The sequence below is a fragment of the Dipodomys spectabilis genome, unplaced genomic scaffold, assembly GCF_019054845.1.
Source record: "Dipodomys spectabilis isolate Male_0828 unplaced genomic scaffold, ASM1905484v1 ptg000094l, whole genome shotgun sequence".
Classification (NCBI taxonomy): domain Eukaryota; kingdom Metazoa; phylum Chordata; class Mammalia; order Rodentia; family Heteromyidae; genus Dipodomys; species Dipodomys spectabilis.
Window position 1 is genome coordinate 5,076,141 of NW_024870771.1, and position 27,212 is coordinate 5,103,352.

Sequence of the window (27,212 nt, forward strand, 5' to 3'; positions counted from 1 at the left end):
TTGAGAAGTATTCCCTTATAATGTTCTGAATCTTGGTTGTTTCCGTGGTGATGTTTCCATTCTCATCTCTGAGTTTATTAATTTGGGTGTGTTCTCTTCTTTTTCTGATAAGATTTGCTAAGGGTCTGTCAATTTTGTTAAGTTTTTCGAAGAACCAACTCTTTGTTTTGTTGATTCTTTCTATAGTTTTTTTGGATTCTAATTCATTTAATTCTGATTTAATTTTGATTATTTCTTTCCGAGATTAGGTTTTAAACTAACATATTTAACTATCCTACAAGAATTCAGTATTACATCATCGTATGTCATCAAGGCAACTTTTTATATGGAAAAATCTAACTACTGTTACATGAAAAGTTTTACACAAAAATGCAACTCAAATAGAAATAAAAATAAAATCTGTGTACTATTTTTTTTTTAATATATTTTTTTGGGTCCAGTCGTGGGGCCTGAACTCTGGGCCTGGGCGCTGTCCCTCAGCCCTTCAGCTCAAGGCTAGTGCTCTACCACTTGAGCCACAGCGCCACTTCTGGCTTTTTTCTTTTTGCTTATGTGGTGCTGAGGAATCGAACCCAGGGCTTCAGGCATGCAAGGCAAGCACTCTACCACTGAGCCACTTTCCCAGCCCTCTGTGTACTATTGAATATAAATAGGATTTTAATTTTTGTTGAACTGAGAACTTGTTTGATCCCAAGTTTGACTTGTCATCTTCCTAAGATACTCCTTCACTTACGGCCTCTGCTGTGGCAGTAGAGCCTATGAGCAGTGCCTTTTCCCTAATTGTGCTCTCCAAAAAATGACCCCCAGGCTATGGCTTCAGGACAGCTAAGAACCATCCAGCAGAACGAAGTCTAAATGCCCAGAACCACCTCCAACTTCCAGAAAAACAGCTATAATAATGCCAACAGCAGTTCAAAACAGTACGCACACAGTTGCTGATCCCATGTGTGCCTGCCTTTTGTGGATCCCTGACTACATCACTTCTTTTTCGAATCCTGGTTCATGCCCTGAATTTTTAGCACCATGCAAAGACGTCCACTGTCCACTGTCCCATCACTGGCCATCTAGAGTATCTCCAAGCCCATTGAACAAGTGGCTAGGCTTGTCAGCCCCTCAGTTTCCTCATACACACAGCATTCAACTTCTGGCACCTAGTCAATAGTTGTAGGAATTCCAGACTCCCATGAGAACAAAATACTGTTTTTGGTGACAGGAAAAGACCTCTGCTAAAATCTCCTCCAACCAATCAGGTGCAAGCATAGGAAAGAACATCTGGAAAAGAAATGTGTTTAGCTTGGCCGTTGCACTACTCATGTGTCAGTGGCTCACTCTGGCCTCCAGAGGGATCCCCAGGAATAGGGAAGAGAAGGAGCAGCCCTGAAATATCAGGAAAAGCAAGGGTGTGCATATATGTGTATGTGTATGTGTGTGGGGTTGTCAGAAGCTTGAATCACCAGAGAAGAGAGAGCATCTGTTGAGTATATACCTTAACTTCTGTTTAGCCTGTTTTCCATCAGTCCCCACACACTACCAACATTTATCTATTTGTTGTAATGACCTGGTGGTAGGGTTTTTTTGTTTGTTTTTTGTTGTTGTGTGGCTTAAACTCTGGCTTATGTGTTGTCCCTGAGCTCTTTTCCTCACGGCTGGTGCTCTACCACTTTGAGCCACAGCTCCACTTCCAGATTTCTGGTGGTTAATTGGAGATAAGAATCTCTTGGGGACTTCTCTGCCCCGGCTGACTTTGAACTGGGATCTGAAGATCCCATCCTCTTAAATAGCGAAGATTACAGGCATGAGCCACCAATACCTGGCTCAGATAGTTCTTAACTGCTTTGGCTGAGCTTGGCCTTACCATTACTACCAAGTTCTCCTGTAGTGGAGTCCCTGGATTTAGGGAGAGAAGTTGGATATATCTGGAAAGCAACCAATCTGCCTCCAATCTTATCTGGGCTTATATCTAAAGAGTAATGCTCAGTGTTATGTTTTGGCTTTCTCTTTAGGTTGACTGTTAGAAGAATGTCACTAGGTTATATTTATTTTCCTGACTTAATTCAAAATATTTCAAATAGCACAGAAGAGTTGAAATTATCTTATAATGACCAGCTTCTAAAATTCCATCTACCACATTCAATACTGATTTTAAGATTTTTAGCAATTAGTTGTACAAAGGGAATTCGTTGTGAATTTCCATACATACAAAGAATATATCCTAACTCATACCCTCCATCTCTCTCTCTCCCTCATTCTCCTTCACAAAACAATTTCAACAGATTTTTATTATTCTGTTTTCAAACATACATATAAAATAATGGATTATATTCACCATTCACTTTTGTAGTTGTTTTTCATTTCATTTCTTCTTTTTTCATGTACTGACAACAGCTTGAACTGAGTCTGAACGCTGTCCCTTAGCTTTTTTGCTCAAGGCTGGTGCTCTACCATTTAAGCCTTCTGTAGCTGTTTTTCTGAACACAACCAGCTACTAAAGTGGCCCAGAGCATCCATAACTCCTTCTTTTGGATGGACCTTGGCTGTCTTGAAATCATAACCTGTGAGTCATTTCTTGGCCTTTTCTTTTTTCAATTGCCCTCCCCCTCCCATCCTCACCCTCTGGTACATGCATATATATATATATATATATATATATATATATATATTTAACATTTTACACGTTTTCTTTGTGTCCTTGTTCATTCCCTATATATGTATGTGATTATGTTTGTACTCATTCAGCTTTTTTTTTCTGGGCCTTTGGAAAGTGAATATGAGCATTAGGTAATGCTCTTTAAAATTTCAATATGCGTTAACAAAGAAATTTTCTTCTACATAAGACTACATTGAGCCATGCATTGGTGGCTCATGCCTGTAATCCTCTTTTTTTGGTCAGTCCTGGGGCTTGAACTGGGTCTGGGTGCTGTCCCTGAGCTCTTCAGCTCAAGGTAAGTGCTCTACCACTTGAGCCACAGCGCCACTTCCAGTTTTCTGGTGGTTTATTGGACATAAGAGTCTTACAGACTTTTCTGCCTGGGCAGGCTTTGAACCCTGATCCTCAGATCTCAGGCTCCTGAGTAGATAGGATTACAGTGTAAACCACTGGAGCCCAGCTGTAATCCTAACTCTTTAGGAGACTGAGAACTGGAGGATAGAGGCCAAAGCCAGCTCTAGCAGAAAAGTCCTAGAAACTCTTATTTCCAGTTAGCCAGCAAAAAGCAAGAACTAAAGGTGTGACTCAAATGCTGGAGTATCAGCTGTAAGTGAAAAAGTGGAGAGCTGAGGCTCAGTTCAAGCCCCCATACCTGTACACACAAATACACAACATTTATTAAATTAGGTAGATAGTCATTTAATTTAATACAGAGCTTTATTTGTTGTACTGAAGTCCCTTTAGGTTTTGAAACAATGTAACATTTTAGAGGAGACAATCCCACTCTATCAGCTTCTTTCTTGTCATCACATCCCTTCTCTGCAACCTAGAAAAACAGCCTCTCCCTAGAGTGTGCAAGCAATACCTTGAGAATAGTCCACAGTTTTTCTCAGTTGCCTCAGCCAGAAAATCTCTCCATGTAAAACAAAGGACAGCACTCAACAGAGTGCTTGTCTCTCTCCTTTTTGATACAACTGTGCAAGAAAATATATCCCGTTTTAAAAAATCTCAATAGCAAGCTGAGTCAAATGGCTATATTTATAATCCTAGATACTCAGGTGGTTGAGATCCAGAAGATTTCCATTTAAAGCCAGCCTGGGGAAGAAACCTCCACAAGACTTCATCTCCAAAAATACCAGCTTTATAAAGCAGCGCTGAAACATAGCTCAAGTGGCTCACATAGCCTAGCAAATGTGAGGCCCTGAATTCAAACACCAATATTGCAAAAAGAAAAAAAATTGCAAGACCCTAATCCAACAGACAACCTTGGTGGCTCAGCACAGCTGTATGCACTTGTCTTCCCAGCTGTGACAAGAAATGTAAAATAGGAAGACCACTATGTAAAAGTGAGATCTGTCTCAAAATAACCAGAGGGGGAAAGAGCTGAAGGAAAGCACCCAGGCCCAGAGTTCAAGCTCCACAACTGACAAAAATAAAAAAAAAATGTAGAGGGTCAATAAAATATCAAAATCCTTCCCCTCAAGATTATTACTTAGGGTTTTTAAAAAAGTTCTATTTTGTTTGTAGTTCTGAGAATGAACCTAGTATGTCACATATGCCAGGCAAGTGCTCTATGATTGAGCTCCACTCCTAGCCTATACCCTGTTACTACCCCCTAGTCTCCTAGCCTTTGCAAACTAGTCTCTATTCCTAGCCCTCATGTAGATTTTTTTCCATAAAGTGAAAAAAATTCATGTGGGAATACAAGAAACCTAAAATGATCAAAATATTGTTTTTGTTCATTTTGTGTTGGTTCTGGAGCTTGAACTTAGGGCCTGGGCACTGTCCCCAAAACTTTTGTGCTCAAGGCTAGTACTCTACCACTTGAGTCATAGATCCACTTTCAGTTTCTTCTTGGTAAATTGGAAATAAGAGTCTCATAGACCTTTCTGCCTGCCCTGGTTTTGAACCAAGATCTTCGGAACTTAGCATCTTGAGTAGCTAGGATTATAGTCAAAAGCCACCAGCACCCTGCCCAAAGTAATTTTTGACTTTAATTTTTATTTATTTATTTTTGGGGGGTCCGGTCGTGGGGCTTGAACTCTGGGCCTGGGCGCTGTCTCTCAGCTCTTCAGCTCAAGGCTAGCACTCTACCACTTGAGCCACAGCGCCACTTCTGGCTTTTTTTCTTTTTGCTTATGTGGTGCTTGGGAGTCGAACCCAGGGCTTCATGCATGCAAGGCAAGCGCTCTACCACTGAGCCACCTTCCCAGCCCAAAGTGCTTCTTTTTATTCTAGTCCTTGGGTTTGAACTCAGGGCCTAGGTGCTGTCTCTGAGCTTTTCTGCTCAAGGATAGTGCTCTACCAGTTGAACCACAGCTTCATTTCCATCTTTTTGCTGCTTGATTGGAGATGAAAGTCTCACGGACTTTCCTGTTCAGGTTGGCTTTGAATTGTGATCCTCCGATCTCAGTTTGAGCCACTAATTCCTGGCAAACATCCTTACATTTAAGGGCAATTGTTTTTCAATGCCAGGTTAATTCAGTAGGTTAATTCAATAGATTTTTCAGTAAATGGAACTGGCGAGTGATTGTTAATGGAGGGTGAAGTTTGATTTGGAGTGACAAAAATATTCCTAAATAGATTAGGAATATAATGTATTTGTGGTACAACTCTGTGTGTATGTATGTATGTATATGTGTATGGGTGTGTGTGTGTGTGTGTTGTGGGTTTTTTTTTTGTCAGTAATGGTACTTGAACTCAGGGCCTGGTCACTACCCTTGAGCTCTTTTGCTGAAGGTTAGTGGTCTACCACTTTGAGCCACAGCCCCACTTCCAGCTCTTTTTAGTGTTTAATTGAATACAAGTCTTATGGGCTTTCCTGCCTAGCCTGGCTTCAAAACATCATCCTCAGATCTCAGTCTCCTAAGTAGCTAGGATTTCAAGCATGAACCACCAGTGCCTAGCTCTGTGAATATATTAAAAGCCATTAACTGTACATTTTTAAGTAGGTAAGTTTTTTTGTTATATGAATTTTACCACATAAATCTACTTTACAGTATGTAACTTAAGTATCTAAGAATCTTCTTTCCTTTCTTTCTTTTTTATTTTTGGTGCTCATCCTGGGACTTGAACTCAAGGTTTGGCACTGTCCCTGAGCTTTTTCTGTTCAAGGCTAGCATACTACCACTTGAGCCACACCTTCACTTTCTGCTTTTTTTTCCCCTTCTGTCAGTTGTGGGGCTTGAACTCAGGGCCTGGGCACTGTCCCTGAGCCTCTATGTGCTCAAGGCTAGCGTTCTACCACTTAAGCCAACAGATCCAATTCTGGTTTTTGAGTAGTTAATTGGAGAAAACAGTATCACAGGGACTTTTCTGCCCAAGGGGGCTTTGAACTGTGATCTTCAGGTCTCAGCCTCCTTAGTAGCTAGGATTACAGGTGTGAGTCACTGGCACCAGGCAATTTTCAGCTTTTATGCTAACTAAATGGAGATGAGAGTCTCATCGACTTTCCTTCCCAGATTGACTTTGAACCATGATCCTTGGATCTCAGTCTCCTAAGCAGTTAGAATTACAAATGTGAGCCCCTGGCACCTGGCAATATTTAAAAATTTCAAATTATGCAGTTAAGGTAGTGGCAAGTAAATATACCTTGCATATTTCAAGAAAATTTGTCTAGGTTTCAAAACAAAAATCTAAGAGCAGCTGGGCTCCAGTGGCTCACACCTGTAATCTTAGCTACTTAGGAGGCTGAGATTTGAGGATTGAGGTTCAAACCCAGTCTGGGAAAAGTTCTTGAGATTCCTTTTTTTTTTTTTGGGTCCGGTTGTGGAACCTGAACTCTGGGCCTGGGCGCTGTCCCTCAGCTCTTCAGCTCAAGGCTAGCACTGTACCACTTGAGCCACAGCGCCACTTCCAGCTTTTTTTTTTTTGCTTATGTGGTGCTGAGGAATCGAACCCAGGGCCTCAGGCATGCAAGGCAAGCACTCTACCACTGAGCCACCTTCCCAGCCCTTCTTGAGATTCTTATCTCCAATTAACCAGTATAAAAGCCAAAACTAGAGCTGTGTCTCAAGTAGTAGAGAACTGCCCTTGAGCAAAAAGCCAAACAAGAGTACAAGGTCCTGAGTTCAAACCCCAGAAGGTGCCCATGCACATGTGCACACACGTACACACACAATCCGATAACAGCTTGGGGGGAGGGGACTCTAATGAGAATATTGACTAGTAGATTATTCCTGGATTTCTCTACATTTCTACCCAGGAAACTCAGTTCATCTCTTTAGTTTCATAATTTTGGTTTGCTGCTGTTCATTAACTATTTTTCAGGGTTTGCCCGTGTATAGGGTTGTTGCTCATTCTTTTTCTGTAGCAAACGTACATATGAGTATAGATTCCCTTTAAAGATCCCAAGAGCTTCTGGCAGGTGTTTTATCTGTGGTGGTGCTGTCTTGCTGAGGGAGAGGACCATTTGAGAACCAGCAGCTGTGTCCTCACTTTATTCTCCTGTGATTTCTTCCTATGCTATCATGCTGCCCTTTTCACCTTATTGGATTTGATTTGATCTTCATTCCTCACAAACTTGCCCATTAGCTGTGACTATTTTATGCATTCTGGCAGAAGTGACTTATAAGCAGAGGACTTTATTCCACAGCCCAACAAGTAGCACAGGTGTAATGTCTGTACCACTGTTTGTCTCTACCATAAAAAAGAATGGCATCATTCAAGATTTTCTTGCTGATGACTTTACTGAATGAATTAAATTTATGGGAATACCATCCAATTCTTCATTGACTGCAAATGAGGGGAGATGTTCCAGTTATGGTATTGCAGAGTAGATTTGAGCCACTTGTAGGGTCAATGATTGCTCCTCACTGAATTCTTTCATTACAGCCATTTTGCAGGTTTAGAATCTATTGAGTAAACAGCAAAGCAGTGCTCTTGAAAAAAGTCCCTGAAGTGTGGCTGCTTTTCTTCTTGGCTTTCCTTCAGGATCTATGGCCACTAACAGAATGACTAATTTGGGGATAGGAAAATGCACAAAATTGTTAGGGATCAGGGATTAGTGGACTCTCTCTCCTCTCTCTCTCTCTCTCTCTCTCTCTGTGTCTCTCTCTCTCTCTCCCCCCCCCCCCTCTCATAATTGGTTTGAACTTATTTGGTCTCATGCTTGCTCAGCTTGCTTGGGGTTGGTTGGCACTTTACTACTTAAGCCATGCTTCTTGTCCAGTATTTTATGCTGGGTAATTGGAGATGGGCTCTATGGACTTTTTTTTGCCCAGGCTGGCTTCAAACCAATATCCTCTGGGATGTCAGCCTCCTGAGTAGCTAGGATTACAGGTGTGAACCACTAAATCCAAGCCTGAACACTGTCTCTTAATCCTATTTGCTAAGAAAGAAGAGAGAATTAGGAGTGAGAGAGACAGAGACAGAGAGAGAACACTATGACAAAAGTTTGGAGTGTGTGTAGACATTAGCTGAGCAATGTGAGCAACTCTAGTAGCTAAAGGCTGGGAAACATTATTCTTATCAAGCTGGTAACTGCTCAGTGGTAAGTGCTTGGGTAGCTTTCACAATACCTAAGTTCCATATCTAGCACAAACTTAAAAACAAAAAAAGCAAAGTGACTTTCAGAGTTAGATAGTACCTAGAATTTCAGTCCCACTCCATTTCTAAGTAACTAATGATCTGTGAATCTACCCTGTATTTCTTCTCTAACTGAATATACATTTGTTACCAGAGATTAATGTCACCAGCAAAGAACACAAAGAGGCTAGGCACTGACGCTTATATCTATAATCCTACTCAGGAGCTGAGATGCAAAGAACTGTGATTTGAAGCCAGCCCAAGCAGAAAAGTCTGTGAGACTCCATCTCCGAAATAACCAGCAAAGAGCTGGAGGAGATTCTAGACATTCACAAACACAGGATATTCTAAGGAGAGGAACACAAGGTGCAATGCCTATGTACATCTGATCATATGAAATAATTGTCAAAATGAACCCAGGAAATGGGAACAAGAAGTTTTTCTTTGTGGTGGTTTTTCTTTTCTTATTTTTTCATTTTTTTTAAAATTGTGAAAATACTGTACAGAGGGGTTACAATGACATGAGCAAGGTAATGAGTACATTTCTTATCAAGCATTGCTGCCTCCTCCTTTGTTTCCCCTTACCATCCCTTCCCATCTCCCCCCACTTCTTTTTGTTTTATTTGTTTATACATTTTGGGAGAGTAGAGGGGCACAGAAATGGAAGGACAAGGGGTACACAAATGCAGCAGTGGTATTCATTAGACACTATGTTGAAAATGAACTACACAATTTGTGTATAAAGGAAAAACTTGGAGAGAATGAGGGAAGGGGTAACATTGTCTAAGAAGAAATGTACTCATTATCTGATGTATGTAACTCTAAATCCTCTGTATATCACCCTTATAATAGCAATAGTTTTTTTTAAGCTTAAGGAGTGGCTCAAGCAATAGAACACCAGCTGAACATTCAAGGCCAGTATGAGTTCAAATGCCCATTCCACCAAAATAAACAACACCAAGCAAACAAAAAACAAATGGCACTAGATGTGATGGTATAGGCACTTGTGAGGTTGAGGCAGGAGAAATGCAATACCAGGCTGGGCCACAGAGTGAAATTGTGTCTCAAACAACGACAACAAAAAAAAACAAACAAAAAAGCAAACCAACACACAAACTGACAAAATGACCAAACAAAACAATAACAACAAAAATCACAAGTTAAAAGTTTCTAAAGATTCTATAGTTAGGGGTGTGTTTACCTCTCAAATGAAAGACAAGTTCCTTCATCTGGCATTTCTACTACTAATGAGGCAAAAGCATTTAGCTTCTGATTTGGATTCTGAAGGCATGCTACACAACCATGTATCTTTCATGTCTATTTACTGAGTATGCCATAATGCTTTCATTTTGAGTGAAGACCAGAGCAAGTGAAGGTACTACACCTGCCTCAGCCTTTGTCAAGCTTTGTTGAGCCTTAACATTCAGCAAACTCAATGGTTCCTTAAGTATCTCTGGCACATATGATGGAGACTCCTGTAAAGCTCAATATAGAATCTCTGCTCAGACTTACATGGGCTTTTGGAGGAAAGTTATGGACTTTTACTAAGATACTTGTTCTCTTATAGAGAAACACCTCCTCAATAATTAACCTCAGCTGCTTGTCAAGATCTGAGTGTTATTCGATCCATGATGCCATAAGGTTAATCAGGCATCATCAAGAGCCCACAGTTTACATGTGATTGTGACCACAAGGCTTGACTTCATGGAGTGCCTTGTAAAAACCATCAATGTGACCAATTAACTGAAACACATTGCTTTTTTCCTCAGGCCTAGTTTATAAGGTGGTTCTGAAACTAAGAGTACTCTTATATTGTGTTTGTTAATACATTAATTATAATTTAATCTTAAATGATCATATATCAAAAATGACTAGGCATTTAGCTGGGCACTGGTGGCTCATACCTGTAATCCTAGCTACTCAGGAGGCTGAGATCTGAGGATTGTGCTTAGCAACCAGCCTGTGCAGGAAAGTCCATGAAACTCTTATCTGTCTCAAAAACAAAATATACTACTCAGGAGTCTGTGATCTACAGATAGAAGTTCAAAGCCAGCCCAGGCATAAAAGTTTGTGAGATTCTTAACTCCAATTAACAAGCAAAAAGCCAGAAGTAGAGGTGGGCTCAAATGGTAGAGTGAAAAGTCCTGAGTTCAAGCCCTAGTATGTCCTCTACCCCAAATACAAACAAAATGCTGGGTATATAGCTCAAGTGATAGAGTGCTTCCTAGCAAGCACATAGCCTTGGCTTTTATCCCCAGTATCACAGGAGAGAGAAGCTGAGGGGGGGGGGGGACGGAAGGAGAGAGAATGAATATAATGGGGAATACTGGCTGGCTGGAGATGTAGCTCAGTGGTAAAGCATTGACCTAGCATGTACAAAGCTCTGGGTTTTGGGGCTGGGAAGGTGGCTCAGTGGTAGAGCGCTTGCCTTGCATGCCTGAGGCCCTGGGTTCGATTCCTCAGCACCACATAAGCAAAAAGGAAAAAGCCGGAAATGGCGCTGTGGCTCAAGTGGTAGAGCGCTAGCCTTGAGCTGAAGGGCTGAGGGACAGCACCAGGCCCATAGTTCAGGCCCCATGACCGGACCCCAAAAAAAACCAAAACAACAACAAAAAACAAAGCTCTGGGTTTTATATCAAACATAGAAGAAAGGAAGAAAAAAGGGGAGTTTGGGAGGAAAAGAAAATGGAAGAAGAAGGGAGGGGTGGGAGGCAGGCAGGAAGGAAGGAGTTGGTAGTTTTATTTTCCTTAAGGGTACAATATCAATTACTGAAAACTTGGATCTTGTCTTCAGTTCTCTCTTACCTCCAAATAGCATCAAACTTGGAACCAAGCCTTTAGTACTTGGGTCTTTGGGGAACATTTCAGATTCAAAGTATAACAGCTGGCTGTGTCCAACATAAAATTAGTATTCCTCTTTGTGATTGACTACTGTCTTGGGGAGATACCTTCAAATTATGCTAATGTCCTGCTTGCCACTAATTTTAGTCTCCCTTGGTGAATTTTGCTCCAACCAACTATTGATATGGTGATTGTCACTGGTTATTTTACATTTCTTTTACTTCTACATTTATAATTGGCATTCTGCCTTAAGCAAGGACTGTCCCTTCTCTGCCACTAGTTTATTAATTGAATTATTTAATTTACATCAACATGGAATCATGAGTATATATTTCATTCTATAAGTAATTATCCACTCCTTATTGTTTAATATTTTTTCAAATTGTTCTAGCTTTGGCCATAGAGAACCGCTTAGGTTGGCTCCATGTACTGTTGATATCCCTTCTTGTTTATTTAAGCACTCTGTATTTTATGGCATCAGAAGATATTCCAGATTCATCTTGTATTTTCCCTTGCATGAGATTTTGACGACAGAAGAGAATATCTGGTAACAATTTCAGGCAGATTTAGGGTAGCGGTTAGCTCTTAACCACTGTGGGGCTATAGGTCACTAAAATGACCAGGAACAGCCTCCTGAACATATACTTTTTGAGCCTTTAATTGTATTGACCTTCTCTTTTTATAAGAAAAATTAACACAACTATATAGCATCGTACTTATTATCTACTAGTTTCTTTGAATCTGGAGACTGGTCATAGCTCACCTAGAGCTTCAACTTACAAGTCTGTCATGAGACAGCAATCAAGATGTTGGCCAAGGTTGTAGGATGGTTCTTCTGAGGCTTGATTAGGAAAGGATCCAAGGGGCTGGGAAGGTGGCTCAGTGGTAGAGTGCTTGCCTTGCATGCATGAGGCCCTGGGTTCGATTCCTCAGCACCACATAAGCAAACAGAAAAAAGCCGGAAGTGGCGCTGTGGCTCAAGTGGTAGAGCGCTAGCCTTGAGCTGAAGAGCTGAGGGACAGCGCCCAGGCCCAGAGTCCAGGCCCCACAACTGGACCCAAAAAAAAAAAGGAAAGGATCCAATTCCAGGATTAAGTGATGTTGTCAGAACCCAGTTCCTTCAGACCTGTTGGTGGAAAGAGCTCATTCACAGAGGCTGTTGGCAGGAGGCCACTTTCAGAACCTTTTCAAACATGGATGCTCTTTTTCGTTTTCGTTTTCTTTTTTTGCCGGTCATGGGGCCTGAACTCTGGGCCTGGGCGCTGTCCCTCAGCTCTTCAGCTCAAGGCTAGCGCTCTACCACTTGAGCCACAGCGCCATTTCCGGATTTTTCTGCTTATGTGGTGCTGAGGAATCAAACCCAGGGCCTCATGCATGCAAGGCAAGCGCTCTACCACTGAGCCACCTTCCCAGTCCCCCTGACGACTCTTTTTCATCAACACAAATGGAGAAGCAATAGAGTCTTTAAGAAAAAAAAGGAAGTCACAATACCTTGTAATTATCATGATGACACCCTTGTCATTAGAACACACCATGTGTGTGTGTGTTTGTGTATGTGTGTGTGTGCTGGTTTTAGGACTTGAACTCAGGGCATCAGGGCTCTTGCTTGTTCACTCAAGACTTATACTCCATCACTTGAGTCACAGCTCCACTTTGGTTTTTTGGTGGTTAACTGGAGGTAAGAGTCTCACAGACTTTTCTTTCTGGGCTGGCCTTAAACCATTATCTTCAGATCTCAGCCTCCTGAGTAGCTAAAAATCCTCATCCTCCTGAGTATCTAAGAGGCGTAAATCACCAGCACCTAGCAAAACAACACCTTTGTTGTATGGTGTTGGTCAAAAGCAAATTTCTAGTTTGGTTCACCTTCATGGAGAGAGGATTACCTGTGGTGTGAATTCCCAGAGTGGAATCTGCCCAGAGTCCAAGGTTGGCCTCTAATTTTTCATGGTCTATCCAGGGTGGCCTCTGTTTTCTTGATGGAATCCTCACTGACCCTGTCATCCTGTCAAGGTTGCAGCTGTAACTTCCTATGAACTAGGAGATTGCTCTCTGGCCTCATAGCCATGGAGATCATAAAACCTGTGACTTGCACCTCTGTGGACTCAAATAGCCTTCTCCAGAAGACTAGCTATGTGGATCTCATCCATATACTGTATACTCCCACTCAAGATATTCTTCAATTGTAAGCAGTGTTAGAGGATATGACCCAGGCCTTCCTAAGTCCAGATTCAATCCTGATACCATAAACAGAGGGCCAATGAGAGGACTGTTTCTCCTAAGTCTCCTAAATTCACGGGAGATTGATAATCTAAAAGGGAAAATGACTGTTACCTTTCATGTTTCATTTCCAATATACTTCCTGAAAATAATTAAAACTATGGATGAAGCTGAATGCCAGTGGCTCATGCCTGTAATCCATACTATTTAAGAAGCTGAGATTCCCAAGATTGTGGTTTGAAGCTAGCCTGGGAAGAAAAGTTTGTTAGACTGCATCTCCAAAATAAACAGCAAAAGGCAAGGCTGGAGGCAAGGCTCAAGTGGAGTGTGCTAATCTAGAAAGGAAGCCAAGAAAGCACAAGGCTCTGAGTTCAAGTTCTGGTATCAACAAAACAAAAATCCTACGGATGAGGGAAGCTCCAGATCAAATTTGAGAATTAAAAAAATAAAAGAGATGAACTGAGGAATAGGTCAGTTGTGGAATACCTACATAAGCATCTATAAGACCCTGAGTTCTATTCCAGCGTGTATTCACCCACATAAAGGATGAAAACAAAAGCCAAACGTTGGTGGCTCACACCTGTAATCCTAGTTACTCAGGAGGCTGAGATCTGATGATCGCGGTTCAAAGCCAGCCCGGGTAGGAAAGTCCGTGAAACTCTTCTCTCCAATAAACCGGAAGTGGTACTGTAGCTCAAGTGGTAGAGCACTAGCCTTGAGCTGAAGAGCTGAGGGACAATGATCAGGCCCAGAGTTCAAGCCCCATGACCGACAAAAACATTAATTAATTAAAAATAAATAAAAGAGCAGCAGAGAGATGGGAGGTAGTCTGACAACCTCGTATAGCTGCTGCAGAACTAGAAGTTAATGGTATCCAATGTTCATGAAACTTCTGAGAGCAGAAAAAGACCTGGCAAAGCTATCACATCCCCTCCCCATGGCCTTGAGTGATTGCTTATGCGGGTATCATGTCATGGTCCATTGCTCCTGGAAAAGTTGTACATGAACAGTGGGCTGATTGGACCCAAGTGGTATGCAATTCGGGAGAGAATATCCAGTTAGAGATGGTAAAGGACACATGGATAGCTTGTGCAGGCTCTCATTAGGGTTGGGGACTGATAGGGCCCACAGACTGTCCAATGATCTTGAAAGTCATGCAGTTCTCTCCTAGAGACACTTTATTAACCCTGGCACAATGCACCTTGGCCAAACCCTCCCATATAACCATTCCCATTTGGCAGGAGCTCTGCTTATCTTTCTTCAATAAATCTTTGCTGTTTTACCTCTCTCTGTCTGTAGACATTCTTCAAGATCATAGAAACAAAAGACCTTCTAGGTGTTGTGGTTTTCTGGTATCACTTCTTAACATTAAAAAGGCATGTGTACTACCTTGCCCATGTAATTGTAACCCCTCTGTACGGTATTTTCACAGTAATTTAAAAAAATGCATGTGTAGGATGTAGCTCAGTGGCAAAGCGCTTGCTTAGCAAGAGCAATGTCCTGGGTTTGATCCCCAATATCAAAAAAGTAAAGACAAAAAAATAGAGTTAAAAAAATGCATGCATGGAGATAGTGGGAGAAGATGGTGGAAAGATAACTGGGAACAAACTAAGCTCTCTCAGAATGAGCAGTCTTAGGGACCCACGAGGCTTTCCACATCTAGAGAGTCACACCAAGAAAGCTATACAGAGATTTATACCAAAGAAAAAAATTATAAACTGTTTGCATAAGATGACAGAATTAAGAGTCCACCAGTGGTGGTGGTTGTGTCCATAACAGTGCTTGAGGCAGCAGCTGAGACAGTGGCAGCAGTGGCTGAGCCTGCAGGCTTTCCATGTACCTCCAGTGCAAATTTAAAGACAAAGAATGGGAGCCCACAGCCCAGCCAGCCACACTCGGATGCAGAGATAACTCATCACATTGCAAAGGTCTGAAACACCTAGGGAAAGCATGAGTACCCCACAAAAGAGATCCTCCTCCCAGAGAACAGTGTGTAGAGGGAAGCCCTTCCCATACCTGAGCAGAACAGCATTTTTGAAAGTGTCAGAGACTGCCCATGCCCCTGGCCAGAAACACTTACTGGAGAAGCAGTGCCATTTATGAAAAGGGTTATGGAACTTGATACCCTTGCATCAGCCCTCTCTGGCCCTCTCTGGTGGAAAACAAAAGGCTTGTCCAGAGAGGGAGGCAGCCCTGCCTGCAATAGCCAGCAAGGACAAGCTCAGCATTCTAGACACAGTGAAGTTCAGCTTGTGATCAGCGACCACCAAGAAATTGCAAAACCCAAAGTCTCTAAATCTCACTGAAAACAAACCTGGACATGTTGTAAAAGCTGAGGGTGATTTCAGGCTGGGCTAAGGTAGGAAGATCTCAGAAGTTACCTCCTTGACTCCGGGAGGGGGAGAGGTGGGAGAGGTGGAAGGGAAGTCATTGATTCCAGATAGCCTCAGTACTGCCCACACCCAAGCATTCTACAGAGATTCTAGGTAGCAAATAACAGCCACCCCCTTCCTGTTGTAGCACACAAAGCAATTTCCCCCTCCCACTAAATTAGGCTAGGGAGAAAAAAAAAAACAGCTGGGAGGAGGCATGGAAAGACTCAAAGTTCATAAGGTGGAACTATTCTGTACATTAGAACAAACTGATTTGAGAATTCATCTGTTCACTTTGAATTAGAAGTTAAGACAGATCTATGTGTGAGAATCTAGGAAACAGCTACACTCCCCTATTAAGGCTTCTGAATCCAGCTATGCCACAAGAAAAGCTGACCACTGCAATGAAATCAAAGACTTCACTGAGAGACTGACTAGCAGACATTGGAAAACACAAGGTCCCCCAAACAAATTGGAGAACCATTTTTTTTCAGTCTTCTTAGGCCTTGTTTTTTTTTTCCAGTGCTGTTCTTTTTAGTTGTTTATTTTTATTTTGCTGATCTTCATTGCTGTCCCTGAGCCTCTTTGTGCTCAAAGCTAGTGCTCTACCACTTGAGCCACAGCACCACTTCCGGTTTTTCTGGTGGTTAATTGAAGATAAGAGTCTCACAGACTTTCCTGCCTGGGCTGTCTTTGAACCGAAATCCTCAGATCTCAGCCTCCTGAGTTGCTAGGATTACAGGTGTGAGCCATTGGCTCACTTACATATACAGACTTATATATACGGTCTATGATGATTACTAGGCCCCTTTCTAGTTGTGTGCATACTTAATTCTGACTATGTGTGTGTGTGTGTGTGTGTGTGTGTGTGTGTGTGTGTACTTTTTTTTTTTTTTTTTGCCAGTCCTAGGGCTTGAACTCAGGGCCTGGGCACTGTACCTGAGCTGCTTTTGCTCAAGGCTAGCACTCCACCACTTGAGCCACAGCACCATTTCCAGGTTTTTCTGTTTATGTGGTATTGAAGAATTGAACCCAGGGCTTCATGCATGCTAGGCAAGCACTCTACCACTAAGCCACATTCCTAGCCTGACTATATTTTTTATTTCTCAATATTCTATTTCTCTAATTTCCTTAGTTTCTTTAATTTTATGACTATTATATATATATTATTTTATGTTATTTTTTTGTTGGTCATGGGGCCTGAACTCTGGGTTTGGGCGCTGTCCCTCAGCTCTTCAGCTCAAGGCTAGCACTCTACCACTTGAGCCACAGCACCACTTCCAGCTTTTTCTGCCTATGTGGTGCCGAGGAATTAAACCCAAGGCCTCATGCATGCAAGGCAAGCACTCTACCACTGAGCCACCTTCCCAGCCCTATATAAATAACTTCTTAAAGTTATTTTTATATTAGGTTTTTATTTCCTTCTTTCTGTTCCTGTCCTTCTTTCCTCTTTCTTATTTGATTTATTTTTCATTATCTTTTAATATTTCTTTTTATTTCACTTTAACTTGTTTTCCTTTATTTCTGGTCCTTCTCTCTTTCTTCCTTTTCTTTTTTCTTTTTTTTGTAGGTCATGGAGCTTGAACTCTGGGCTTGGGCACTGTCCCTGTGCTCTTCAGCTCAAGGCAAGCACTCTACTGCTTGAGCCATAGCACCACTTCTGGTTTTCTAGTGGTTTATTGGAGATAAGAGTCTCACGGGCTTTCTTGCCCGGGCTGGGTTTGAACCATGATCCTCAGATCTCAGCCTTCTGAGTAGCTAGGATTACAGGCGTGAGCCATCAGGCCCGGCTCCTTCTTTCTTTTCTTTAGTCTTGATACCAAATTGTCTGTGAGTTAGACTGTATTTGTTTCCAGTTTGACTCTGTCTAATTGTCTTATCCTGTTATCTTTTAGTTCAGATTGTTTATTGCTTACAAAAGATTTTCTCACTGGCTACAACTACATATAATCTCCTTTCCTGAACCACAACTTATTTCCCCAAAGAAAAAGGAGCATTAGATAGGGGAATATCTAGCTATAATTTTGAACCTCTAAAGTCTATGCTATTACTGGACTCTGGATTGGGTTTTGACTTAAAATTGTATTCTGTTATGGTATTGGATTTACTTTTGTTCCCAAATGGGCAGTACAAACCATAGAAACACAGGGAAAATGGCAAGTCAAGGAACTTCCACTCCACTCAAAATAACCAGGCAATAGAGTAGTCAATGAAAGACCTAGAGGCTAGTCCTCATAATACTTTAAAAACACTACTGGTAAATATGTTGAATGAAAAGATAGAAAGTCTGCCCATGGCTAAGTGTAAGCATTATTATTAGAGGAATGCATGGCATCCACAAACAGAAAGCTAAATGAATTCCAACTGAGGGAAAAGGAATCCAGTGAAAAAGTAGTCATTCAGCTAAAGGATATGAGAGAAGATAATGACAACCAAATCAAGGAAGTAAAAGTCATACAAGTCTAGCCAGGTGCCAATGGCTGAGATCCTAGGATAGCAGTTCAAAGCCAGCCCGTGCAAGGAGAGTCTGTGAGACTGTTATCTCCAGTTAATCACCAGAAAACCAGAAGTGGTGCTGTGGCTCAAGTGGTAGAGCACTTGCTTTGAGCTGAAGAGCTCAGGGACAGCACCCAGGCCCAGAGTTCAAGCTCCATGACTGACAAAAAAAAAAAAAAATCATACAAGATCTAAAATAAAGCTCCAATGAAGAGATTGAAGTCATCAAAAATGATCATTGGAAGGCAGAGAAATAAAAAAAAAAAAAAAACCAAAGGGGAAAGTCTTGATAGCTGAATGGATGATGTAGAAGACAGAGTCTCAGGAATCAAGGATTATAGAGAAAGAGGGAAAATTTATCCAGAACAAATCCAAGAAACAATAAAGGAGCTTTCAGGAACTACAGAATTCAGTCAGAAGCTGATTTAAGACTGATAATGTAAGCCCAAGAAGCTCCCTTCCAATGGCTTAGCATACTCCTTCCCCTTTTCACAGCTTAGCATGCTCCTTTCCTAGGGAACACTAGGCCCATTTAGTACAGGCAGTAAATAATCAGCCTCCAACCCCCCTTTTCCTTGAGATGGCACTCCTCTGGGACAGCTACCACTATATAAGGCAGCAAGAGCCCCTTAGAGTGACCTTCAGGTCTGGGCAGCTGCAGGGCCCCTTATCTACTACTTGGGCAGCAGCCATAAATCCTAGTCTGCCATGATGAAGCCCCTGGTCCACACTGGTGTCTCCACCTCCTATCCCCTTTTAGCTCCTTCTAGCCTCAGTAGGTTATATAGATCACCTCAGATAATAGCTGGCATGTCTCTGACTCCTCTCTTGTGAGAAGGGGTCTTGCTGGTCCCTTTACTGGCAATACACCTTTTCTTTGTTCTTTGAACCTGGATGTCTGTGTGGGTTTCTGTCAAAGTCTAATATACTCTAACAGATAATTATTAAGGATGGAGAAAGAAGGCAACTAAAGGGATAGAAAATATACTTAACAGAATTCTAGCAGAGAACTTCCCAAACATCCAAAAGGATAGGCCCATTCAGATATAAGAAGCCTTTAGAACTCCAAACAGAATGGACCAGAAAAGAACAACCCATTGGCACATTGTAATCCACACAGGATCAATAGAGATCAAGAAAGGGATCCTTAAATCTGTTAGAAAATATTAATTACTTAGAAAAGAAAAACAGAATACAGATTTCTCAGCAGAGACCATGGAAGCAAGGAGAGTGTGGAATGATGTATGCCATGCCTAAAAAGCAAGCCACTACCAACCAAGAATACTGTACCCAGCCAAACCTTCCTTAATAGCCAATGTACAAGTAAAAACTTTTAATAAGAAGGAAAAATTGAAACAGTTTATGTCCACCAAATCAGCACTACAGAAGATACTGAAAGACATCCTACATACAGAAAACCAAAAACACTCTAGTGACAGTTTTGTTTTTTTTTTGTTTTGTTTTGGTCTGTGTGGGGCTTGAACTCTGGGCCTGAGCACTGTTCCTCAGCTCTTCAGCTCAAGGCTAGTGCTCTACCACTTGAGCCACAGAGCCACTTCTGGCTTTTTCTGTTTATATGGTGCTGAGGAATTGAACCCAAGGCCCCATGCATGCGAGGCAAGCACTCTACCACTGAGCCACCTTCCCAGACCTATAATGACAGTTATAATTCTCAGTATTAATGAACTTAACTCTCCAATTAAATTACATAGATTGGCTAGTTTGATCCAAAACCAAGACCCATCTGTTGCAGACACTGGCAAAGTGTGAGCAAAGGCTCCACAGCCATTGACTCCAAACCTCAGGGCTGCAAGTACTTGCCCTTTCCTGGTTTGAGGAAGTGTTCCTTTCAGCTTTAGGGCGTAGGGGCTTATGTCCTTTACTGAAGGAGGTTGGTGAACAAATATTGATTGAAGTAGAATGAGGAAGGATGTGTCCTAGATGGAAGGATGGAACAATATTATGCATGCATTTGACAGATATAAAAAGTGCATATTGCTGAGGCTTTTGCAGGAATAATCAGAGTTGTGTCATCAGCCATTTCTCCATCTCCTTCATTATCATCCCCCTGCCTCTCAGAGTCTTGCTCATGCTGTGGCTGGACTGCAGCACGCATCCATCTGCTGTCTTCAAGAGACACATCTTGCCCACCAAAACAAACATTGTGCAAGTGAAAGGCTGGTATAAAATCTTTCAAGCAAATGGTTCCCATAAACAGTTTGGAATAGCAATACTAATAAATAAAATAGACTTCAAATTAAGATAGTCTACATATTATATAGAAACAACAATTATTCAAAACAAATCCAAGAAATAAGAATTGTCCTTCAGGTGCTTCAAGACTCAATCAGAAGAGCTAATTTAAGGTTAATAGATATTGAGGAAGGTCAAGAGAAGGAAGCTAAAAGGATAGGAAATACATTTAACAGAATTCTAGCAGAGAACTTCCCGAACATCCAAAACAATAGGTCCATTCAGCTACAAGAAGCTTTTAGAGCGTCAAACAGACCAGATAAAACCAGAACACCCCACCCGAAGCACTGTAATCCACACAGGATCAATAGAGATCAAGGAAAGGATTCTTTTTTTTTGGGGGGGGGGGTCCAGTCGTGGGGCCTGAACTCTGGGCCTGCGCTGTCCCTGAGCTCTTCAGCTCAAGGCTAGCACTCTACCACTTGAGTCACAGCGCCACCTCCGGCTTTTTTCTTTTTGCTTATGTGGTGCTGAGGAATTGAACCCAGCGCCTCAGGCATGCAAGGCAAGCGCTCTACCACTGAGCCAACTTCCCAGCCCCAAGCAATTCTAACTTTTTTTTTAGGGGGGGGGGTCTGGTCATGGGGCCTGAACTCTGGGCCTGGGCACTGTCCCTCAGCTCTTCAGCTCAAGGCTAGTGCTCTACCACTTGAGCCACAGCGCCACTTCCGGCTTTTTTCTTTTTGCTTATGTGGTGCTGAGGAATCGAACCCAGGACCTCAGGTATGCAAGGCAAGCGCTCTATCACTGAGCCACCTTCCCAGCCCAAGGAAAGGATTCTTAAAGCTGTCAAGGAAGCCGGGCGCTGGTGGCTCATGCCTGTAATCATAGATACTCAGGAGGCTGAGATTGGAGGGTCGTGGTTCAAAGCCAGCCCGGGCAGGAAAGTCCGTGAGACTCTTATCTCCAATAAAAACCACTAGAAATCTGGAAGTGACCCTGTGGCTCAAGCAGTATAGTGCTCACCTTGAGCTGAAGAGCACAGGGACAGCGCCCAGGCCTAGAGTTCAAGCCCCACAACTAACAAAAAAAAAAAAAAGCTGTCAGGGAGAAAAGATTAATTACATATGAAGGAAAACCAATCAGAATAATTACAGCTTTCTCAGCCGAGATCATGAAAGAAAGGAAAGCCCGGAAAGGGGTATGCAAATTTAAGGCAAACAACTACCAACCAAAAATAGTGTACTTCCCAAAGCTTCACAATCTATGGACAAATAAAAACTTTCCACAGGGAAAAACTGAAACTATTTATCTCCACAAACCAGCATTACAGAAGATATTTAAAGATGTACTACATATAGAAAACCAACAAGAACACAATATTGGCAGAGAAATGGCCCCTTCCAGAGAACCAGATAAATACTGAAAGAATTGATGAGGCATATCTACTCAGAGGATGAATAATATGTCAGGAATTACCAAACACTTCTTCGTCCTAACTCTCAATATTAATTGACTTAATTCAACCATTAAATCACATAGATTCAGTAGTTGGACCCAAAAGCAAGATCCATCCATTTGCTGTCTTCAAGAGACATATCTTGCCCACAAAAACAAATATATTCTGAAATAGAAAGGCTGGAATAAAATTTATTAAGCAAACCGCCCTGATAAACAGGCTGTATTTGTAATACTAATATAGGATAAAATAGACTTCAAATTAAAATTAGTGAAAAGAGATAATGAAGGACATTGTATATTAAAAAAGGGTTCTCTCCTGATGCCGGTGGCTCACACCTGTAATTCTAGCTACTCAGGAGGCTTAGATCTGAGGATTGCGGTTCAAAGACAGCTCAGGCAGGAAAGTCTGTGAGACTCTTTTTTTTTTTGGGGTCCGGTCCTGGGGCCTGAGCTCTGGGCCTGGGCGCTGTCCCTCAGCTCTTCAGCTCAAGGCTAGCGCTCTACCACTTGAGCCACAGCGCCACTTCGGCTTTTTCCTTTTTTTGCTTATGTGGTGCTGAGGAATCGAACCCAGGGCCTCATGCACGCAAGGCAAGCGTTCTACCACTGAGCCGCCTTCCCAGCCCATCTGTGAGACTCTTATCTCCAGTTAATCACCAGAAAACTGGAAGTTGTGCTGTGGTTCAAGTGGTAGAGTGCTACAGTGAGCTGAAGAACTCAGAGACAAAGCCCAGGCCCAGAGTTCAAGTCCCACGACTGAAAAAAAAAAGTAAATAAAAATAAAGGGATCTCTCCTACAGGAGGATATAACAATTCTAACTGCTTATTTACGAAGTGCTGGAACACCTAAATTCATCAAACAACTGCTACTTACCCTGATCCAAACACATTGACAGCTCATGATTTTAGCACATCCTTCTGGATAGACAAACCTAGCAAAAAAAACTCAACAGAGAAACCTCAGAACTAAATATTTGTACTGACCAGTAGACTTACAGACATCTACAGAATATTTCACCCAGCAGCATCAGAATATACATTCTTCTCAACAGCGCATTCTTCAAAATATATCATATTTTAGGTGAAAACAAATCTGGGCAAATTCAGAAATATTGAAATCGTTCCCTGAATTCTGTCAGACCACAACAGAATAAAATTACAGTTCAACAAAAAAAGCCACCATAGAACATTCTCTAACTCATGGAGACTGGAAAACACATTATTGAATAACCAGTGGGTTATTGAATAGATCAGAAGGGAAATTCAAATATTTATGGAATTTAACAAAAATGAACACACAAAATACCAGCTCCTCTGGGACACAGCAAAGGCAATATTCAGAGGAAAATGTATAGCTATGAGTTCTTACTGTAACAAATGGGAGAAATATCAAATCAACAATTTAATGATGCATCTTAAGCTCCTTAAAAAGGGGAGCAAGTCAGATCCCAAACCAATAGAAACAAATAATTAAAATTAAATCAGAAATAAATGAATTAGAGACAAAAAACATAGAAGGAATTAGAACAAAGAGTTCATTCTTTGAAAAAGTTAACAAAATTGACAGACCCTTAGCAAATCTGACCAAATAAAAAGAAGAGAACACACCCAAATAAATCAAATCAGAGACAAAATGGAAACCATATCAGAAACAAGCAAGATTCAGGACATTGTAAGGGAATACTTTACATATCTTTATGGTAAGAAATTGAAGAATCTGGAAGAAATGGAAGAATTTCTAGCCAATATCAATATGCCCCAACTAAACTAAGATTTAAACCACCTAAATAGATCCATAACAAATAATGAAATAGAAATGACAATAAAAGACCTCCCATCCAAGAAAAGCCAGAACCAGAAGGATTCAAAACTGAATTCCATAAAGCTTTCAAAGGAGAACTCACTCTAGTACTTTTCAAACTCTTCAGTGAATTGAAAGTGAAATATCACTACCAGACTCATGAAGCCAGCATAACCCTCATCCCCAAACTAAATAGGGACTCATCAAAGATAGAGATATATAAACCCATTACATTGTTAAACACTGATGTAAAACTTCTCGGTAAAATTCTGGCCATCTGACTTCAACTAACTAAAAACTCACACACTATGATCAAATAGGGATGTAAACCATCCAGGGATGATTCAATATACGAAAGTCAATTAATGTAATTCAACACATCAACAGAAGAAAGGCCACATGATCATCTCAATAGATGCAGAAAAAACGTTTGACAAGATTCAACATCCCTTTATGATAAAAGCTCTAGGAATCCATGGAACATTCCTCATTATAACAAGGGCTGTGCTCTCTCTGCTCTTTTCTAGCTCTTTCTCAGCTCTTCTCTTCTCTTTCCCAGCTCTCTCTTCTCTTTTCTAGCTCTTTCTCAGCTCTTTCCCACCTCTTTCCCAGGCCTTTCCCAGCTGTGTGGAGGGCCAACATGGCCTGGTGCCAGCCAGAACGATGAATAAACCTACCCCTTACCTGAATATCACGTGCGTGGTGCTGTTCTTACTCGGCTATCTCTTTTTAAAAACCTAACATAAATGGTGCCGTGACTCGGATAAAGGGCTTAAAGTCAGGGTAGGTGGGATTCCTTTCTGGTTTTTTCCTCTTTTTTCTTTTTTTGTTTGTTTTTCCCTTTTTGCTCTGAGGAATACCCATAGTTCTGACGGCCTTTTGCGAATCTGTCTGTCTGCTGTGGACACAGTGCATCGATACCATTGCTGGCCTTCACATCCATGTCCACACCACTTCTCTACTCTGGTGAGTCAATCTACTCTCTACGGTTCTCTGTTGCTCAGTGTCTGTCCAGAGTTGGCACCACGCTAGAGAGCTCCTAGGGCCTTTAGCTGAAAGGCCGGTCACCTCTGAAGCCGAGGATGCTTGGTTTTGGGGGCTTGGCCATTTCTCTCTAGAGGGCTCTGAGAGAAGTCGGGATGCCGCTTCTGCCTGGTCAGCTCTCCTTCACTCACCAGACTGACTCTCCTACACATTTAATGGGGTGTTGCGAATCACGGCCGAGCTGTGAAACCCCTTTGAACTGCCTTCTGCACTCCCTGGAAAGCCAGAGCACATCATTTTTATGCCATTCTCAGATGTAGACAGTTTTTGCCACTGCAATGGTAAATGATCAGAAGTCTGTTTACTTTCAGGCTCTCTTTGCTTTCTCTCTACCAGTCATGTCCAACTTTCTGTATCTGTCCCTTTCTCTTTTCTACATTTTGGCTTGTGCCCTGAAGAGTGCAACGCAGGCTAGGTCCCGGGGACCCCCCCTCTAGGTTCCCTCTCAAAGGCTAGCCAATGTAGGCTTGATCTATTTGTTCAGGGTTTCTTTGCATTTTTTCACAAATTCGCCATCTTGAATTCGCCATCTTGGCCACATGGTGGGTTAAGGGTTTGGCCCCATCTGACCCTTAACCTTCTACCAAGCTTACTACTCCATCCAGCTATTCTAAGGTGCCTTCCTAACAAGTTGCTCTTTTCACAGACCCTGGTAACTGAGGCCCAACCATCTGATGTGCTTTGTTAGCAAAGATGTCTAAACATTGTTGTCAAAATTTTAGGTTTTGAGTTTTGCCTTTTTTGTTTTGTGTTGTGTATTCTACTGAATACATGGTTCTAAAATACTGGGCATATCTGTGCTAAAATTCTCATCACATCTAATGAGTTTTGTCATTTCAGAATATTTGTTGGCAATTCTTGATAAGGACCAGGTAAGCTCTACTATTCTATTTGATCTCCTTGTTGCTTTAATTGGAAATAATAAAGGGCTTTTGTGGCAAAGATTTCAGTTCAAAGCCAACCCAGGCTGAAAAATCCCTAAGACTCCATCTCCCAACTAACCTGCAAAGAGCCAGGCTGGAAGCATGGCTCAAGACTCTTACCTATAACCAGCCAAACACTGGAAGTGCTATTGCAACTCAATGTGGTAGAGCACTAGCCTTGAGCAGAAGTGCTCAGGGACAATGCCCAGGCCTTGAGTTCAAACCTCCTTGACTACCATCTGGGACAAGCTATCCCAGCAACGAGCACCTAGACTCATCCAGTCTGGGGAACAAGGGAACATGGAGAGGAGTAAGAGGAGATGATGTCACATCAGCTACTTTGTGCCTGCCCTTTCAAAATTAACCAGAGCCAGGAGATCAGTAGAAGTAAGAAGCCTGCCCATCCAATGTCTATACCTGTCTACCTATTAACTGAACAGGAATTTATATTCTTGCCTTTGTCACTTGACTTCTTTACTTAGTCGCCAGATGTCAGAAGTAGCTAGGGACATTTCTACCAACATTTTCAGCCCCAAGTCCTTCCTCTTGCCATTTATTTGCTCTCTAGTATTTTTTTCCAGCCCCTCAATGCTCATAAGACTTCTCTAGACTTCATCTAAGGACTCACACCACCAAGGGACAGCTGCTGCTCACTGCCTTCTCTGGGAGGGGACAAAATTCCAGCCTTTTACCTCTATTGTCCATGCCCCTTGTCAGCAGGAAGTAGCCAGAGAGAATCTACACCCTATTTCATGATTATTAAAAGGCTGGAATGTAAGGTCAGCTCCTGGATGGCTAGCAGACTCCACCCTCCTCACAGCAAAGTCTCCACCCAGTACCTGTGTTACCTAGGCAATTGGGACACCTGGAAGAGGTCACATCTGCATCCGCTGAGGTCACATCTGAATTTGATGTGGCCACACCTTTCTCTGCCCATACCCTAGATAAGGCCTAGCCCAGGCCCAGACGCCCTCTCTCTGCTTTTTTCTAGCTCTTTCTCAGCTCTTTTCTTCTCTTCTCTTTCCCAGCTCTCTCTTCTCTTTTCTAGCTCTTTCTCAGCTCTTTCCTACCTCTTTCCCAGCTCTTTCCCAGGCCTTTCCCAGCTGCGCGGAGGGCCAACATGGCCTGGTGCCAGCCAGAACGATGAATAAACCTACCCCTTCTGAAAAAAAAAAAAAAACAAGGGCTGTACACCACAAGGCACAGTTCCACTTCACCTGTTAATTAGAGATAAGTTTCTCTCAGATTTGTTGTCTTCCCAGGCTGACTTTATTTTATTTTGTCAGTTGTGGGGCTTGAATTCTGGGCCTGGGAGCTGTCCCTCGACTCTTCAGCTCAAGGCAAGCACTCTACCACTTGAGTTACAGCACCACTTCTGGTTTTCTGGGGGTTTTATTGTAGATAAGAGTCTCATGGCCTTTCCTGCCTGGGCTGGCTTTGAATCTCAATCCTCAGATCTCAGCCTCCTGAGTAGCTAAGATTACAGACGTGAGCCACCAGCACCAGGCTTCCAGGCTGACTTTAGATGGTGATCCTCAGATCTCAGCCTCTTGAGTAACTAGGATTATAGGTGTAAGCCAATTGAACCAGATCCAAAAGCTGTTCTTTATTTTATTTTATTTTTTGGTGCCAGTCCTTACACATGAAGTCAGGTCCTGTGCTGTGTCCCTAAGCTTTTTTTGCTCAAGGCT